Genomic DNA, 18,189 nt, shown 5'->3' on the forward strand with positions numbered 1-18,189 from the left:
TTAGCACATGGCACCGGTAGTAACCCGGAGATTACTACCTTTGAGGTCCTACCCTTTAATTTTTTTCCGAGCTCCCTGAATTCTTCCTTTAGGACCTCATCCCTTATTTTACCTATGTCGTTGGTCCCAATATGGATCACGACCTCTAACTCTTTACCCTCCCCGCCAGGATGCATCCGCTCTGTGACATCCTTGACCCTGGCACCATGGAGGCACAAAACCATTCGGGAGTCACGTCTACAGCCGCAGAAACGCCTGTCTGTTCCCCTAACTATAGAATCCCCTATCACTAGAGCTCTTTTGTTCTTTGTCCCTCCCCCCTGTGCAGCTGAGCCACCCGTGGTGCCTTTGAATTGGCTCTGGCTGCAATCCCCAGAGTCACCATCATCCTTACCGATAGTCAGAAGTGAATATTGGTTTGAAAGCGAGATGGACTCACGGGGGGACTCCTGCGCTACCTGCCAGCACACTTACTACATCTGGTGGTCACCCACTTCCCCTCTACCTACACGCCTTTAAGCTGCGGGGTGACCACCTCCTGAAACATGCTATCCACGTAGTTCTCAGCCTCATGGATGCACCTTATTGACTCCACCCGCTGCTCAAGCTGCAAAACGCGGAGCTCGAGCAGTTGAAGCTGGAGACACCTCCTGCACATATGGTTGTCTAGGCTGCGTGAAGTGTCCAGGACTTCCCACACGCTGCAAGATGTGCACTCCATGGGACTGAGCTGGACTGCCATGCCTCTAGTTAGCCTTATCTAATTTAAAATCTATTTAAAAAGAAATAGAGAAAAGAGAGCTAGTTACCAACTCACCTCACTGACCTCTGTGGCCTCCCGAACTCACCGACCTCTGTGGCCTCCCGACCTCTCAGCCTCTGAACTCCCGACCTACTTAAAAAGAAATAGAGAAAAGAGAGCTACTTACCAACTCACCTCACCAACCTCCGAGGCCTCCGAACTCACGGCCTCCGAACTCCCGACTCACCGACCTCATGTGTGCGCATTAGGTCCATGCAGCAGAGCTGGTCTCCTGTCGTCTTGGTTAACCCTTGCCACTGGACCAAGACCTAACTCTGTCAAGCCCGTGTGGTGGCTGGTGTGCAACAGCCACCACACGTTAAAAAAAATCCATGCACAGGCATCTTCCACCCTTCAACATGTAGTTCTGGACCTGGAATATCAGGTCCTTCATTGAAACACCTGTGAACTCATCCCTTATTGGTGTGGAATCAAATCATTCTCGATACAAGGGACCGCCTAAGAAGGAGAAGAATAGAGATGTCTGTTCTATGTTACTTAATAAGTTGCTTGCAGCATTGTGCACCTGTAACATTCCTATGCAATATTAACATACACAGAGTTTTATTTGTCACAACAATATCAGTGTCATATAACAAGAATTGCCACAGCTATAATTTTAAATTGAACCTTGTTACACCACGCAGTGACATTCGTTGTTGTAGATTTATTAATCAAGTCATGGCTAAGAACAACAGGATTTTTCATTCGCAAAGCACAGTTTAAAAAAAGATTCAGAAACATTTTGTTTTTAATATATTGGTAAATGCAAACACTGCCTTTACTTTGCCTTGTAAATTATAACCTACATCCAGACATACCTTTGTTTGTAATATTTGGCAATATGCTGATAACACACTGGAGTATAACATTGTAGGGGCTATTGAAACAACGGCCGTAATTTTCCCATTGGAGAGCATGTGGTTTTGGGGGCAGATTGGCAGTTAAACTCCGGAAATTGACAGCGCATCAGGAACCCGCCGACTTCCGTATTTAACTCTGGCACAATTTGTGGTGTGCCACGGACCCACTCGGGAGAGGTGGCTGACCTCATTGAGGTACTTAAATGTTCATTGAGAGACCATTATTTGCCTTTTTAGCCTCAGGTTTTGGCTTTAACTTGTTGCGCATGGATCCATGCACCTCGTGTGTGGCGGGGAGGCGGCAGCTTAGTGGCCATTTTGCGAGTGAAATAAGTGACAGCTGGAAAAAACTATACTCCCACATTACACCTGCTTCATTGCCTAATGGAAAGGCTCATGTTGATTCAATTTTGTGCAGAGATTTAGCTGTCAGGAGTTTGCAGGTAATTTCTGCAGCCTCGAACCCACTCTCACTACATTGCTAGTCACTATCACTACATTGGAAGATTGTGCCTCTCATCACGTTACCTGCGATCTATTAGATCAGCATGGGTGCCGCTTATGCTGTCTCACTTTAGACCTCAGATTCGGACCAAGATGAGCCCCAACACCTACAACACCATCCACACCATCAGCAACCACAACAGCAGCAGCAACCACAACAACAGCATTATCATCACCAACCTGATAGTCCACAGGGTGCACCGCGATTGAGGCGATACCCCAACACAGAGTATACAGGCAGCGAATGAGCTTCCTGGACATGACTGAACAGCAGTGCTTCAGGAGGCTCAGGCTATCGCGCCATGTCATTGCAGACATTTGTAGCTTGCTGGAACAAGACCTGCTGCCCAGAGGAAATGTCTTACCAGTGGCTGTTACAGTCACCACTGCCCTCAACATCTTCGCCTCGGGCTCCTTCCAGGGATCTGCAGCTGACATTTGCAGGAACTCGCAGTTGACACTCATAAATGCATCACCCAGGTGACCGGTGTCAAGTTTACACTTATGTAAACTTTGCCACTGTTGAAGCCAGTGTTACTGAGCGGGCGCTCGGCTTTGCGGCTCTGGTTGGCTTTCCACAGGTGCAGGGCGTCATCAACTGCACACATGTGGCCATCAGGGCACCCCCACATCACCCGGGGGTGTTTGTGAACCGCAAGGGTTTCCACTCCCTCAATGTGCAGCTCGCCTGCAACCATAAAAAGATCATCATGCATGTGTGCACCAGATTCCTTGGTAGCTGTCATGACTGTTCCATGCTGCGCCATTCCACACTCCCTCACCTCTTTACACCTTCAAATAGACTTATCGGTCAGCTGCTTGGAGACAAGGGCTTCCCACTGAAGACATGACTGATGAGACCTTTGAGAAGGCCAAGTAATTAGGCTGAGGAATGTTATAATGACAGCCACATGTTCACAAGATAAGGCATAGCAAGCCATTGTCATGATGAAGATGCGCTTCAAATGCCTCGACAGATCTGGAGTAGCCCTCAATACGGGGTCTTCAGAATCATCGTCATCTGCTGCGCACTGCACAAAATAGCTCAGCAAAGATGATTGGAGCTGCAGGAGGAGCAAGACACAGAGCGCACTGCATCTTCAGAGGTGGAACACGAGCAGGAGGAGGAGGGACATGAGGTGGAGATGGCACCAGCGGTAGTGCACATTGCTGCCTAGGAGGCCCGGGATGGCCTCATCATGGCCAGATTTACTTAACTTGCACCAGTGCACTCATGCTCCCAGATGCTGTACTAACTCCCCCAACCCAACAACACCACAAAGCAGTCGTACAATGACCTGTGACCCAAACCCCCATTGCTCGAGGTTCAGTAATGTCTCAACATTAACATTAAGATTGACAAAGTCACTTCCCAGGTATCAGGCAAGAATGGACAAGAAGGCAAAGTTCTGCAAAGAAATACATTTATGTGCATTATAAATATAACTGAAACTTAATATTGTATTTTTTTAAATACCCATGTGCATACCTTGTGCTTCTCCGATTGTGTCTTTATTCATTTATGCATGCTTCTACGAGGTGGAACCCCTGTGACTTCAGCAGAAGTAGAGGCAGGCTGCTCATTTCCATGCTGCAACTGCTTAGAAACGTTTGCCGGTCATTCTCTGGGTTTTGGAGCCTATGAGGGCCCTGCCAAAGACTGCTCCTCCTGCCACTGTGCAGGGGCAGACTCAGCCAATGGGATCCGAGGCAGCATGTGGGCCTCTGACTGAGGGGGAGGCAACAGGGCAGAAGTAAGAGCACTTTGAGAAGAGCCCCTACTTCCATATTCCCTCTCACCATCATCCCTCTCATGGGCCACCCGCATTTCCCTGCTAGCAAGGAGCTGGAGAGCACCTTGCTGCACATCAGTGGGGCGATGAACGTCCAAGTCTACTTTAGTATTCCTCCTCGAGATGACGTCAGTGAGCATCTGCAATCTGTTGTTCACAGCAAGCATGTTCTTGTTGGACTGGCGCATTTGCTGCTCCATGCAGGTGGCCATCCTTTTCATGGAACAGCACATCATCGCCATTGCCTGCGAGATGGTGGTGCTTATGTTGGAGATGGACTCCTCCATTCTCTGCACATTTGCAAACATCACAACTGCAAACGCTCCTAGAGCCTCGCAATTGTTGCAGCCCATCCCAGATCACCCTCTTTCTTGATTGCCCCTAAGATTCAGCATCTGCATGCAGCTCAGCAGAGCTTGGAGCGTCCTGCACCCTCCAGCAAGGACTCTCCACTGCTATCCCTGTCAGCACCATCTGCTCTTTCTCAATTGTGATGTGAGAGACATTCTATCTCGCACAGGACCCATAGAGGTGTGCATATCTGTGCTGGTACTGGGTGCGCATGGGTCTGCTGACGGTGCATCCTCAGACATTGGAGCTTCCTCTGAGGAGTCATTTTCCTCCTCCGGCTGGGCAGTGGCAGTGGGGGAGGGGGGTGGGGGGGCACTTGATGGACCTGTGGGAGAGTAAAGAGATGAATTCGAAGTGTTATGACAAGAATGGGTAACACTACCATTCTGCAGATGATGACATTTCACTAGCTGCTGACATCAGTCTCCATTTGAGTGACTGCTGTAGGCCATGTAGCTGAATGAGATGTAATTCTGTCACTAGGTTGCTGAAACGTCCCTCGCTCTCCGTCTCCCATTGCCAGCAGCTCTGCAACTCCAGAGATTTCTAGGACTTCCTCCTCTGCTGGAGTCAAATTTGTGACTATTGAAGGGCCACTTCCAGTTCTCTACCGCTTCCTGTTTTGTGGGCTCTCTTCTCCTGCAAGGAGGGAATGAAGAGAAATTTGAGTGAGAGTGATGGAATGAGTGTAAGGAATGGATGGGCTACATCTGTAGAGGGTGACTATGAGGGAGTGGTGTGACATTGCCAAATGGCTTCCTTCTGTGGTGTTACTTGCTATGATTGCATTAGGATGAGGTTAAGTGTGAGTAATGGTTAGTAGAGCAGATAAACTGCCAAAGATGGCACTGTACCCCCGCCCCAGCTGTTTAATGAAAAGTCATACTAATGTTCTACATTTCGAGAATGAAGGAAATCCAAACAACTGACACCGCCCGTCCCCCCTCCCCCCACAATTCTGTAATTTAATTTACAATATGTACATGTGTACTCAATACTGTGTTCAAACACTAGTAACATGATGTGAGTTACAGGGTCACATGAAAATGAATTTTACAATTCTTGTATTTTCAAATATATGTATTGTCCTCTTTAATCTGAATAGAAAGATTTTTTTTGATTTAAAAGAATGGTAATTATTTTGTGCTGAACAACGGGATAGATGCTACTACTGGAAAATGGAACACTTCTGCAATTTAGGCACCCAGTGTTAGCATCGAGCACGCTCAGATCAGAAATGGTGAAACCAAACGCAGAGTAAAGCTCCTGATTCTCTGCCTCAAAAATAGCTATTACACCCAATCGCAGAAAAACATTCCTACTGCACCAAAGTGAACGGTTCAAGTTAACCGATGACCTCACTGAATCAGATGTGGGATTTTCAATTTAATGTTAATCTTTTAAATTGTAGACAATCTTGTGTTGTGCAGCTGTGCCTCTCCCAAGCATCTGTCTGAGGCTGAACCAGACCATTCAGAACCTTGGTGTCATATTTGACCCTGAAATGAGCTTCTGACCACATATCCGCACCATAAGTAAGACCGCCTATTTCCACCTCCTTAACATCGCCCGACTCTGCACCTGCATCAGCACATCTATTGCTGAAACCCTCATCTATGCCTTTGTTACCTCTAGTCTTGACTATTGCAATGCGCTCCTGGCTGGTCTCCCACGCTTTATCCTATGTAAACTTGAGGTCATCCAAAACTCGGCTGCCATGGCTTAACTCGTACTAAGTTCTGTTTACCCAGCACCCCTGTGCTCGCTGACTTACAGTGGCCCCCGGTTAAGCAACATCTCAATTTCACAAATTCTCATCCTTGTTTTCAAATCCCTCCATGGGCTCACCCCTCTCTATCTCTATCACCTCCTCCACCCCACAACCCCACGAGATATCTGTGCTCCTTTAATTCTGGCCTCTTGAGCATCCCTGATTTTAATCGCTCAACCATTGGTGGCCGTGCCTTCAACTGCCAAGACCCTAGGCTCTGCAATTCCCTCCCTAAATCTCTCCGCCTCTCTACCTATTTTACCTCCTTTAAGACTCTCCTTAAAACCTATCTCTTCGACCAAGCTTTTGGTCATCTCCCCTAATTTCTCCTTACGTGGCTTGGTGTCAAATTTTGTTTTATAATACTCCTGTGAAGCGCCTTGGGATGTTTTACTACATTATGCTATATAAATACAAGTTGTTGTTGCTTTACTATGCAAATTGGGTCTTTTGCTGCTTCACTATGCAAATCATTTCTTACACTGCTTTACTATGCAAATCATGTCTATGCCAATCATAAAACCCAGATGCAAAATTCAGGAACAAATGGGCATAATTTGCGTCGTGCAAGTTCGGCCTTGTTATAAGAGGTCTTGTGCGGCCTAACTAGCGATGCTTAAAGGGACTGCTGGAGGCCACTCAAAAAAACAGCCAGAAAACTTTTTCAACTTGTATATTTTTGAGGAGCTAGAAGGAGCAGGAAGGAGAGCAGGCCCGCCATTGAAATGGGGCTCGATCCCGAATTAGGCTCTGAATGATCTGAAACTTATGTCCCTAGTTGTGAGCAACTTTCTGAATAAAAGCCCACCCTATTCACTGTCCACCCGATATATGTTAACTCAGAGGATGGCTGTAGACTGACCTGAAGGGCAGTGTGAATGACTTGTTGTCAATATCTTTCAGCAACTGAAATTTAATACCAGCAGTTGAATATTTCACAGCAGTTTTGTCAGTCCTTAAACCTATACCTATGAAACAACCAGTTCGAATCAAGGCCGAGTATGGCAAAATTAGATATTCATCCTGAAATGATATAGGAACTGATCAAGCATTTCTTAATTGATGGCAGTGGTGGTGAACAGGTTTGATATTGCATCCCACTGATTTCCAAATCTCATCTGTGTTGTTATGCAAGGGAAATAGCTAGAGGCTAGGCTACTTCACCAAGGTCGCTATCAGTGTCTGTTTGGCAAATCAGAGGTGTGCTATTGCTAACTTTGGCATGTAATCTGGCAAGTCAATACGGATAGATGCTCAAATGTCAATCAGTAGGTATTCTAGATAGCGAACCTTCAAGAATCCCTCCAAGATCTCTGCGCTCCTACAATTCTGGCCTCCTTTTTTATTAATTCCTGGGATATGGGCGTCGCTGGTAAGGCCAGCATTTATTGCCCATCCCTAATTGCCCTCGAGAAAATGATGATGAGCCACCTTCTTGAACTGCTGCAATCCGTGTGGTGCAGGTACTCCCACAGTGCTGATAGGGAGGAAGGTACAAGATTTTGACCCAGCAACAATGAAGGTATGGTGATAAATTTCTAAGTCAGGGTGGTGTATGACTTGAAGGGGAACTTTCAGGTGATGGTGTTCCCATGTGCTTTGCATGTTCCCAATTTTCTTCGCTCTACCATTGGCAGCTGTGCCTTCAGTTGCCACAGACCTAAGCTCTGGAATTCCTTCCCTTAACCTATCTACCTCTCTACCTCTGGCTCCTCCATTAAGAGCTTACCTCTTTGACCAAGCATTTGGTTACATGTCCTAATATCTCCTTATGGGGCTCGGTGTCAAATTATGTTTAATAATTGCTCCTATGAAGTGCCTTGGGATATTTTATTACATTAAAGACACTATCTAAATGCAAGTTGTTGTTGTTGTTGTGCCTATTAAAAACTGGGCTGAGACAGCCCATACTTATTCCACACAAAAGATTACTGCAGAAGATAAAGGTACGCGGAGTCAGAGGAAATGTATTAGCATGGATAGAGAATTGGCTGGCTAACAGAAAGCAGAGAGTCGGGATAAATGGGTCCTTTTCGGGTTGAAATTGGTGGTTAGTGGTGTGCCACAGGAATCGGTGCTGGGACCACAACTGTTTACAATATACATAGATGACCTGGAAGAGGGAACAGAGTGTAGTGTAACAAAATTTGCAGATGACACAAAGATTAGTGGGAAAGCGGGTTGTGTAGAGGACACAGAGAGGCTGCAAAGAGATTTAGATAGGTTAAGCGAATGGGCTAAGGTTTGGCAGATGGAATACAATGTCGGAAAATGTGAGGTCATCCACCTTGGAAAAAAAAACAGTAAAAGGGAATATTATTTGAATGGGGAGAAATTACAACATGCTGCGGTGCAGAGGGACCTGGGGGTCCTTGTGCATGAATCCCAAAAAGTTAGTTTGCAGGTGCAGCAGGTAATCAGGAAGGCGAATGGAATGTTGGCCTTCATTGCGAGAGGGATGGAGTACAAAAGCAGGGAGGTCCTGCTGCAACTGTACAGGGTATTGGTGAGGCCGCACCTGGAGTACTGAGTGCAGTTTTGGTCACCTTACTTAAGAAAGGATATACTAGCCTTGGAGGGGATACAGAGATGATTCACTAGGCTGATTCTGGAGATGAGGGCATTACCTTATGATGATAGATTGAATATACTGGGTCTTTACTCATTGGAGTTCAGAAGGATGAGGGGTGATCTTATAGAAACATTTAAAATAATGAAAGGGATAGACAAGATAGAGGCAGAGAGGTTGTTTCCACTGGTCGGGGAGACTAGAACTAGGGGGCACAACCTCAAAATACGGGGGAGTCAATTTAAAACCGAGTTGAGAAGGAATTTCTTCTCCCAGAGGGTTATGAATCTGTGGAATTCTCTGCCCAAGGAAGCAGTTGAGGCTAGCTCATTGAATGTATTCAAATCACAGATAGATAGATTTTTAACCAATAAGGGAATTAAGGGTTACGGGGAGTGGGCGGGTAAGTGGAGCTGAGTCCACGGTCAGATCAGCCATGATCTTGTTGAATGGTGGAGCAGGCTCGAGGGGCTAGATGGCCTACTCCTGTTCCTAATTCTTATGTTCTTATGTTTTATGTTCACATAGAACCCCTTGATGCTTAGAGATTAAGTTTCCATTCCATCCGTTTGAGCTGGGTCCAAATCAAGGTCCCAGTATAAAAAGGAAATATTCTCATCCTCTCTATTACCCAAACCTCTCTAGAAAAATGATTTTTGAACATAATGCAGTAGCCTTTTAAGTAAAATAGGTTAACAAATGATGATCTCACAATAGTTAGAAATTCATATGATTTTTGTATGACACCAATACCATTTCTGATGGTAAATGCAGTGCTATTTTTGAGGAGGAGGAAGAGTCTCAGTAAATATTGAAACAATGAAGTCTGAGAACCCAGGGGCTTTGCTCCACCACTGGAAATGCAGCAGGAAACCTGTAGCTGTTGACTGAAAAAGATTTTGCCGGTTCAATTGGGCCAGGTAGTGTCCATTCGTCAGGCGCTATGCAGCCTCCTAAGTCCCAAAATGACGGACAGGAAGCTTGCACGCACTTCCGAGCGAAACTGCAATGCCCGCCCGACAAACAAGAGGCATCCTTTACCCATGCCTCAAACATACATTATGCAAATAAGGGGCCTAACACCTACTTCAGGTCCTGCTGCAACTTTGGGAAAACCAGCCCTAAGCATCATCTAAATAAAAAGAATGGCAACAATTCACCAGAATCACCATCGTTCCCAGTCCTGAAATCCACAATGTCCGACCTCCAGAACACCCCCTGCCCCACCCACAATCCCCCTCCCTCCCCCTGGCCCCGACATCCAGGCCCCTGGTCTCCCTCCCGACCATCCATACCAATCCCAAGGCCTCAAATCCACTTACCAGAAATGGGCATTCCTGAATTTAACCCCTGTTGGTCCCAGAAAGGGATCATTTTAGTATGTAGGGCAGCTGGCTTGTACCTGTAGAGACACTATAGACGTGCCACCCCACACACTGGTGGCAAATTGAGTAACATTCTTCTGGTCAAATTGAGGAACCAGCGGCCTTGAAAAGCCGACGAGGATAGTGCGTATATTTTGTATTTTGTCTCAAAGTGAAACCAAGGCCTGCTTTCTAAAAGGGGATCATTCACCTTTCCTGGGATACAATTTTGCTTTCAATGGGCATAGGATTTGTTAGGGTTAAGAATGGTGTACTGGATGGAAATCTCAAAATAGTCTGGGAAGACTCCCAGAAACCCTGTCCCAAGTTAGAAAATGATCCCAAAGGTAAGTGAGGTGGAAACCTGCATAGCTAGATTCTTCGGCAAATTCTCCCTTGGGAGTTGTACCCTTCACCTCTCCAGAAATTTTAGGCTTTGATCACAAAGGTTACACGTCAGCAACAAAAATTAGAAAGCCAAAAAGCCAGAGGAGGAACTGAGACAGTTGTGAAAAATCTGTGAAAAAGTTCTGGACAACAATAGACTGAAACTGATATAAAGAAAATGCATATCAGCTAGCAAGGCAGAATTTAGAATCCTAAAATGTTACAGCACATGTTCAGACCAGCTGGAGCATCAAGTCTTTTTTTCCAATCAAATACACTCTTCTGCTCTGTTATTATACCTTTTAATATGCCTCTTTTTTAGACAACTAATTCCTTTTTTTTAACTTATGGGCCCTGCTTCAACAACAGTTTGTAGTATTTCTGTCTAACATTTGTGTAAAGATTTTTTAAATCTTCCTTGTAATTCTTTAAGTGATTATCTTGAAAAATGTGTCCTGATGTAACCATCTCGATAACCAGTGGAAACAATTTATCACAATTGAGCTTATCATAACCTTTCATAATCTTGAAGATATCTATCAGTTCACCCCATAACTTCAGCACCAGTCTCAAGGTCTTCTTCATAACTCTACTACTTTATCCCTGATAATATCTGAGTCAATCTATAATGGATCCTTCTAATTGCTTTTATATTTTTCCTATAATGGCATGCCCAAATGGCACACAATTCGTTCTTCTCTTCTTAGGCAGTCCCTTGGAGCCGAGGATGACTTGCTTCCACACTAATATGAGTTCTCAGGTGACTGAAGAGACCAATGCAGGACCTGCAGTCACTGTCACAGATGGGGCAGATGGTGGTTGAAGGGACGGGTCAGTGGGGTGCTTGTGTTGTCGTGTACTCCTTCCGCTGTTTGCACTTGGCTTCCGCGTGCTCGCGGTGAAGAGACTCGAGGTGTTCGGCGCCTCCCCGGATGCTTCCCCTCCACTTTGAGCGGTCTTGGGCCAGGAGTCGGTGAGGATTTTGCACTTCTTTAAGGAGGCTTTGAGGGTGTCCTTGAAGCGTTTCCTCTGCCCACCTGGGACTCACTTGCCGTCTCGGAGCTCTAAGTAGAGTGCTTGTTTTGGGAGTCTAGTATTGGGCATGTGGACAATATGGCCCATCCATCAGAGCTGATCGAGCGTGGTCAATGCTTCAATGCTGGGGTTGTTGGCCTGAGTGAGAACACTGATGTTGGTGCGTCTATTCTGTCAATGGAATTGCAGGATCTTGTAGAGGCAGCGTTGGTGGTACTTCTCCGGTGCTTTGAAGTGTCTGCTGTACATAGTCTGTGGGGCCAAAATTGGTGCATGTCATGTATCTTACATTATTACATATAACTGTATCCTAACATGCTATACATGACTGTAATAAGATATGACCTGTAACCACCAGCATACCTTACCACCAGGGGTGCATTTGCAAGAGACAGGTATATAAGGACAGGTCTCAGGCAAGTGCAGCATTCTAGAGCTGTGAAATAAAGGTGCAGGTCCAGAGTGACCTTGACTTCACTACATGCCTTGTGTGAATCTGTACTGAGGGGACAGGACTTTACAGTGGTGACGAGTTACGGGATGACAGAATCCACAGAATGGCGAACAACGGATCAGATGAAAAGTACAATGCGGGAGACAATTGGGAGGACTTTATAGAAAGGCTCCAGCAAAGCTTTGTAACCAAAGACTGGTTAGGCGACGATAAGGCAGACAAGAGAAGAGCCCATCTCTTGACTAGCTGTGGCTCGAAAACATACGCTTTAATGAAGGATCTGTTGGCACCCGAGAAACCAGCAAGCAAGTCATTTGAAGAATTGAGCACACTGGTAAGAGACCACCTGAAGCCAGCGAGCAGCCTACACATAAGGCCAGACACAGGTTCTACAACTACAGACGCTGTGTGGGCCAGAGCATACCCGACTTCGTGGCGGAACTTCGGAGGTTGGCTAGTTTATGTGAGTTCTCCGATGAACTGAGGAAAGAAATGCTGAGAGACTTTTTCATTGAAGGAATAGGCCACGCAGGCATATTCCGAAAGCTCATAGAGACCAAGAACCTGACCTTAGAGGCAGCAGCACTGGTTGCACAGACATTCTTGGAAGGGGAAGAAGAAACGAGGTTGATTTACAATGCAGGTACGACAACTAATGAAATATTGGAACAAGAAGTTCACAGCACTAAACAAGCTGCTACCCCCACACACAGGCAAAACCGGGAGAACAGGCTCTCGACAGCAGGCAGAAGCCATCAAGGGCCACAGGAACGGCCGTTCACACCTCATCAACCCACAATGCGAGCAATCAACTACAAACTGAGAGAAGGTCAAGAGAGATCAGCCAGACGCAGCTCATTCTTTGGGAACACTTTGAACAATGGAACAGGTCTGTGCTGGAGGTGTGGGAGTGGGCACTCGTCAAGGGGATGTCGATTTCAGCAGGCTGTTTGCAGAAATTGTTAATATAGAGGGCATTTGGCCCGCATGTGCAAAAAAACGGCAGCTCGTCTGGTATACAAATCGGATAGGTCGGAAAGTGGACCAGAAGATGGTGGGGACAGTACCCGGGACATCGATGTACAGCGGGTCAACACGATCAATGGCCGCTGCTCCGACAACAGGACGCCTCCTATAATGATGAGGGTCCTACTCAACGGGATATCTGTCAACATGGAGCTGGATATGGGAGCGAGTCAATCTCTCATGGGCGCTCAACAATTTGAACAACTGTGGCCGCATAAAAGAGACAAACCAAAACTCACAAGGGTCGACACCAAACTAAGGACCTATACCAAAGAAATCGTACCAGTCCCCGGAAGCGCCATGCTCTCTGTCACACACAAAGGGACAATGAACCGACTTCCCCTGTGGATTGTCCCCGGAGACCCCCCAGCACTGCTGGGGAGAAGCTGGCTGGCAAAACTAAACTGGAAATGGGATGATGTCCATGCCATGTCATTAGAGGAACGGACCTCCTGCTCAACAGTTATAAAGCGATTTGAACATCTCTTTCAGCCAGGTGTGGGCACTTTCAAAGGGGCCAAAGTCAAAATCTACATCACTCAGGATGCTAGACCAGTCCATCACAAGGCCAGAGCTGTACCCTATGTGATGAGGGAAAAGATTGAACACGAACTAGACAGGCTTCTGCGGGAAGGCATTATATCACCTGTGGAATTTAGCGACTGGGCAAGTCCCATCGTCCCAGTCATGAAGCCTGATGGATCTGTACGAATCTGTGGGGACTACAAATCTACCATAAACAGAGTCTCCCTACAGGACCAGTACCCGCTACCCAGAGCGGAGGACTTATTTGCCACATTGGCTGGAGGTAAACTTTTCTCAAAATTAGACCTCACATCTGCGTATATGACGCAAGAATTGAACGAGGAATCCAAGCTATTCACCACCATCAACACACATCGAGGCCTTTTCATGTACAATCGATGCCCATTCGGCATCAGGTCGGCAGCTGCCATATTCCAGTGCAAAATGGAGAGTCTGCTCAAGTCCATCCCGGGGACAGTTGTATTTCAAGATGACATACTTATCACGGGCAGAGACACCGACTCCCATCTCCGTAATTTGAAGGAAGTACTAAAGCGGTTGGATCGGGTAGGCCTACGAGTCAAAAAATCCAAGTGCCTGTTTCATGCACCTGAGGTTGAATTTTTGGGCAGAAGGATTGCTGCTGATGGAATCCGCCCAACAGAGTCCAAAACAGAAGCAATTCGCCTGGCACCCAGGCCCCGGAATGTCTCAGAACTGCATGCCTTTCTCGGGCTACTCAATTACTTTGGGAACTTTATGCAGAACTTAAGCACGCTGCTGGAGCCTCTCCACGTGCTACTCAGGAAGGGGTGCGATTGATTTTGGGGGGACGCCCAGGAACGTGCCTTCAATAAGGCACGTAACCTTCTGAGTTCCAACAGTGTTTTGACTTTCTTTGACCCAGGTAAAAAGCTAGTTCTCACATACGATGCATCAGCGTATGGGGTCGGGTGCGTTTTGCAACATTTCAATAGTGCGGGCAAATTACAACCCATAGCTTATGCCTCCAGGTCACTTTCACGGGCAGAGCGCAGGTACGGAATGGTAGAGAAGGAGGCGCTCGCGTGCGTGTACGGTGCCAAAAAGATGCACCAATACCTTTTCGGGGCCAAGTTCGCGTTAGAATCCGACCACAAGCCCCTCACATCCCTCCTATCCGAGAGCAAGGCAATAAACGCCAACGCCTCAGCGCGAATTCAATGGTGGGCACTCATGCTGGCATCCTACGACTATACCATAAGGCACAGACCAGGCACAGACAACTGTGCCGACGTGCTCAGCAGGCTACCCCTGGTGACCATGGAAGGGTCTGACGAACAGGACTGTGAGATAGTCATGGCAATCAATGCCTTTGAGTCCACAGGTTCACCCATGACGGCTCGCCAAATCAGAGCCTAGACGGCTAGCGACCCCATGTTATCCTTAGTAAAAAGATGTGTCCTAACCGGTGACTGGGCAGAGACTCGCGATGCCTCCCCCGAGGAATTAAAACCCTTTCACAGGCGCATGCATGAGCTATCACTACAAGCAGACTGCCTGATGTGGGGCAGCTGAGTAGTCATGCCTCTGCGAGGCAGAGAGGCATTTGTCCGGGAGCTCCACCGTGAGCATCCGGGGATCGTTCTCATGAAGGCCATAGCCAGATCCCATGTCTGGTGGCCTGGTATTGACGTGGACTTGGAGCTCTGCGTCCGAAGGTGCACCATTTGTGCCCAACTCAGCAATGCCCCCAGGGAGGCTCCATTGAGCCCCTGGCCCTGGCCTACCAAACCGTGGTCGCGGGTGCACATAGACTATGTGGGCCCATTCATGGGAAAAATGTTCCTCGTAGTTGTAGATGCATTTTCAAAGTGGATCGAATGCATCATTTTAAACTCGAGCACAACCTCCACCACTGTGGAGAGCCTCGGAACCATGTTTGCAACGCGCAGAATCCCTGACATATTGGTCAGTGACAATGGTCCGTGCTTCACCAACGCAGAATTCCAAGACTTTATAATTGACCACGGCATAAATCACGTCAAGACGGCACCGTTCAAGCCGGTCTCCAACGGCCAGGCGGAGAGAGCACTGCAAATCATTAAACAAGGCATGCTTAAAATCCAAGGTCCCACGCTGCAGGATCGCCTGTCGCGACTGCTGCTGGCATACAGATCTCATCTGCACTCACTGACTGGGATCCCCCCCGCGCAACTGTTGATGAAAAGGACTTTAAAAACAAGGCTCTCAATAATCCTCCCAGACATGCACGAAATCGTTGAGGCAAAGTGCTGTAAGCTGACTGAGTAGCATGACAGAAATTCGAGGGAGATGGAATGAGATAGGGGACAAAGTGTTTGTACTAAACTATGGCAGGGGTCCCAAATGGCTTGCAGGCAAGGACAGAAACAGGCTACTGGTAGTACAAATGGACAATGGCAAAACCTGCCGGAGGCATGTAGACCAAGTCAAAAGCAGATTTACCAAAAGCACTGCGGAACCAGAGGCAGACTAGAATGTGGAACTCGCACCACACCTGGTGGACAGACAGAGGGAACAATCTGAGGAAAGGGCAATCCCAACAGACAGCCCAGGCGAGTCAACAACAATCACACCAATCGAAACAGACAGCCCAGGCGAGATACCAGCAACCACACCCAAAGAAAAACAGACACCAAGGCAAACAACTGAACCACAACTCAGACGCTCCACGCGAGAGCGTAGACCACCTGAGAGAGTGAACCTATAAAGACAATAAGACCTTGAGGGAGGGTGATGTCATGTATCTTACATTATTATATATAACTGTATCCTAACATGCTATACATGACTGTAATACGATATGACCTGTAACCACCAGTATATCTTACCACCAGTGGTGCACTTGCAAGAGACAGGTATATATGGACAGGTCTCAGGCAAGTGCAGCATTCCAGAGCTGTGAAATAAAGGTGCAGGTCCAGAGTGACTTTGACTTCACTACATGCCTCGTGTGAATCTGTACTGAGGGGACAGGACTTTACAGTGAAGGCCGCCGTCCACCCAAATGCTGCCCAAAGGACCGCCGATGGCTGCCGAGGTACCTGACAGTACTTTGGGCGGGTTTTTCGTCAATAAGCTCGTTGAAAGTGCAGTGGCCGGCAAAAGAGGGACTTATGCCGCCAATCTGGGCGGTGGCTGACGGGAGCTCCCATTCTCGGCGGCAAAGACGCTGGCTGCCCAAATGCCGCCGAGGATGGAGTCAGGCCCACGGAGGGTCGAAGACCTGAAAAGGAAAATCATCAAAAAAAAGCCATCAGAACACCTTCAGCGGATCCCATCCACTTAAGTGGCTAAAAAAAAAAAAAAAAAAATGTTTACTAACCTTTTTTTTCTGCTCTTCATACTCACCGTCGGGGATAGAACAGCCTCCAGCCAGCGGTCCTTCCCCATTCTGGCGCCGAGCCCCGCCGATTCCCGCCCGCATCAATATCGTCTGCATATTGTAATTCAATGACAGAGGATGGGATAACCTTGAATCTGGACTCGAGGCGATGGAAGTTGAACAACTTCCCGTTTATTCTGTAGATTAGCTCCACTCCAGCGGGAGTGCAGCTAATCCACAATACAATACTCCAAATGAAACTCGATTAAGGCCTTGCACAAGTTCAACATTAATTTCTTGCCTTTAAATTCTATGCTTCAAATATAAAACTAAGAATTCAATTTTCTTTTTTAATCCTTATCTATTTATGCTGTCACCTTTAATGGACTGTCCCTTTGCATCTTTTAAACTCTTTCCATATTTCCTTTCCCTATTCTACCAAAATGTATTATTTAGCATTTCTCTACATTGAACTACAACAACTGCCTATCTAGCCATCTTGCTCGACAATTAATTTCCTCCTGCTGTTTTTCTCAACCCTCATCACAATACCCCCTAATTTGGTGTCATCAGCATATTTCAATATTGTTCCCTCAATTCCCAAATCTAGATAATTTATGTATCTAGTAAACACATTTATGTATTTAGTGAACAACACAGAACTCTGTGGATTATCAATCACCACATCTTTCCAGTCCAAGAAATTTCCTTTGCTCTTCACCTTTTTGGCCTCCTATTTTTCTGTATCTATGTGGTCACATTTCCCTAATTCCATGTGACATTGGCCCGGATTTTGCATTAAGAATAACAGTAAGACTATCAGCACTCCCTTTTAAAATGGAGTAAATCAGTCAGCAACTTCTGGCGTCCGCATATGCACAGTTAAATGCAGCTAGTTGTTGTCCAATTTGCCCTGCTTTTCCACAAGTTTCGCTACACTGGTATCTCGCCAAGACACTCGGCATAAAAATATATGAAAGGCATGAAGTTGCGGTACTTACACACTAGTAACCCACTTATCAAGCCAGGAAAAGTTAGGGCATGTGCATTTTATTTAATTAGTTCCAGGGATGCGGACATCGCTGGCAAGGCCAGCATTTATTGCCCATCCCTAATTGCATTTGAGAAGGTGGTGGTGAGCGGCTTTCTTGAACAGCTGCAGTCCATGGGGTGAAGGTACTTCTATAGTGCTGTTAGGGAAGAAGTTCCAGGATTTTGACCCAGCGACAATGAAAGAACGACAATATATTTCCAAGTCAGGATGGTGTGTAACTTGGAAGGGAACATGCAGGTGATGGTGCTCCCATGTGCCTACTGCCCTTGTCCTTCTAGGTGATAGAGGTCACGGGTTTGGGAAGTGCTGTCGAAGAAGCCATGGCGAGTTGCTGCAGTACCTCTT

At 46.8% G+C, this 18,189-nt stretch overlaps 1 protein-coding gene across 1 annotated transcript in view; it reads left to right on the forward strand.

Moving 5' to 3' along the window:
* dgkb (diacylglycerol kinase, beta) overlaps positions 1–18,189 on the forward strand; it is a 1,139,682-nt gene that overhangs the window by 1,045,495 nt on the left and 75,998 nt on the right. The window lies entirely within an intron of this gene.

Source organism: Pristiophorus japonicus, chromosome 5 (assembly GCF_044704955.1).
Source record: "Pristiophorus japonicus isolate sPriJap1 chromosome 5, sPriJap1.hap1, whole genome shotgun sequence".
Classification (NCBI taxonomy): Eukaryota; Metazoa; Chordata; class Chondrichthyes; family Pristiophoridae; genus Pristiophorus; species Pristiophorus japonicus.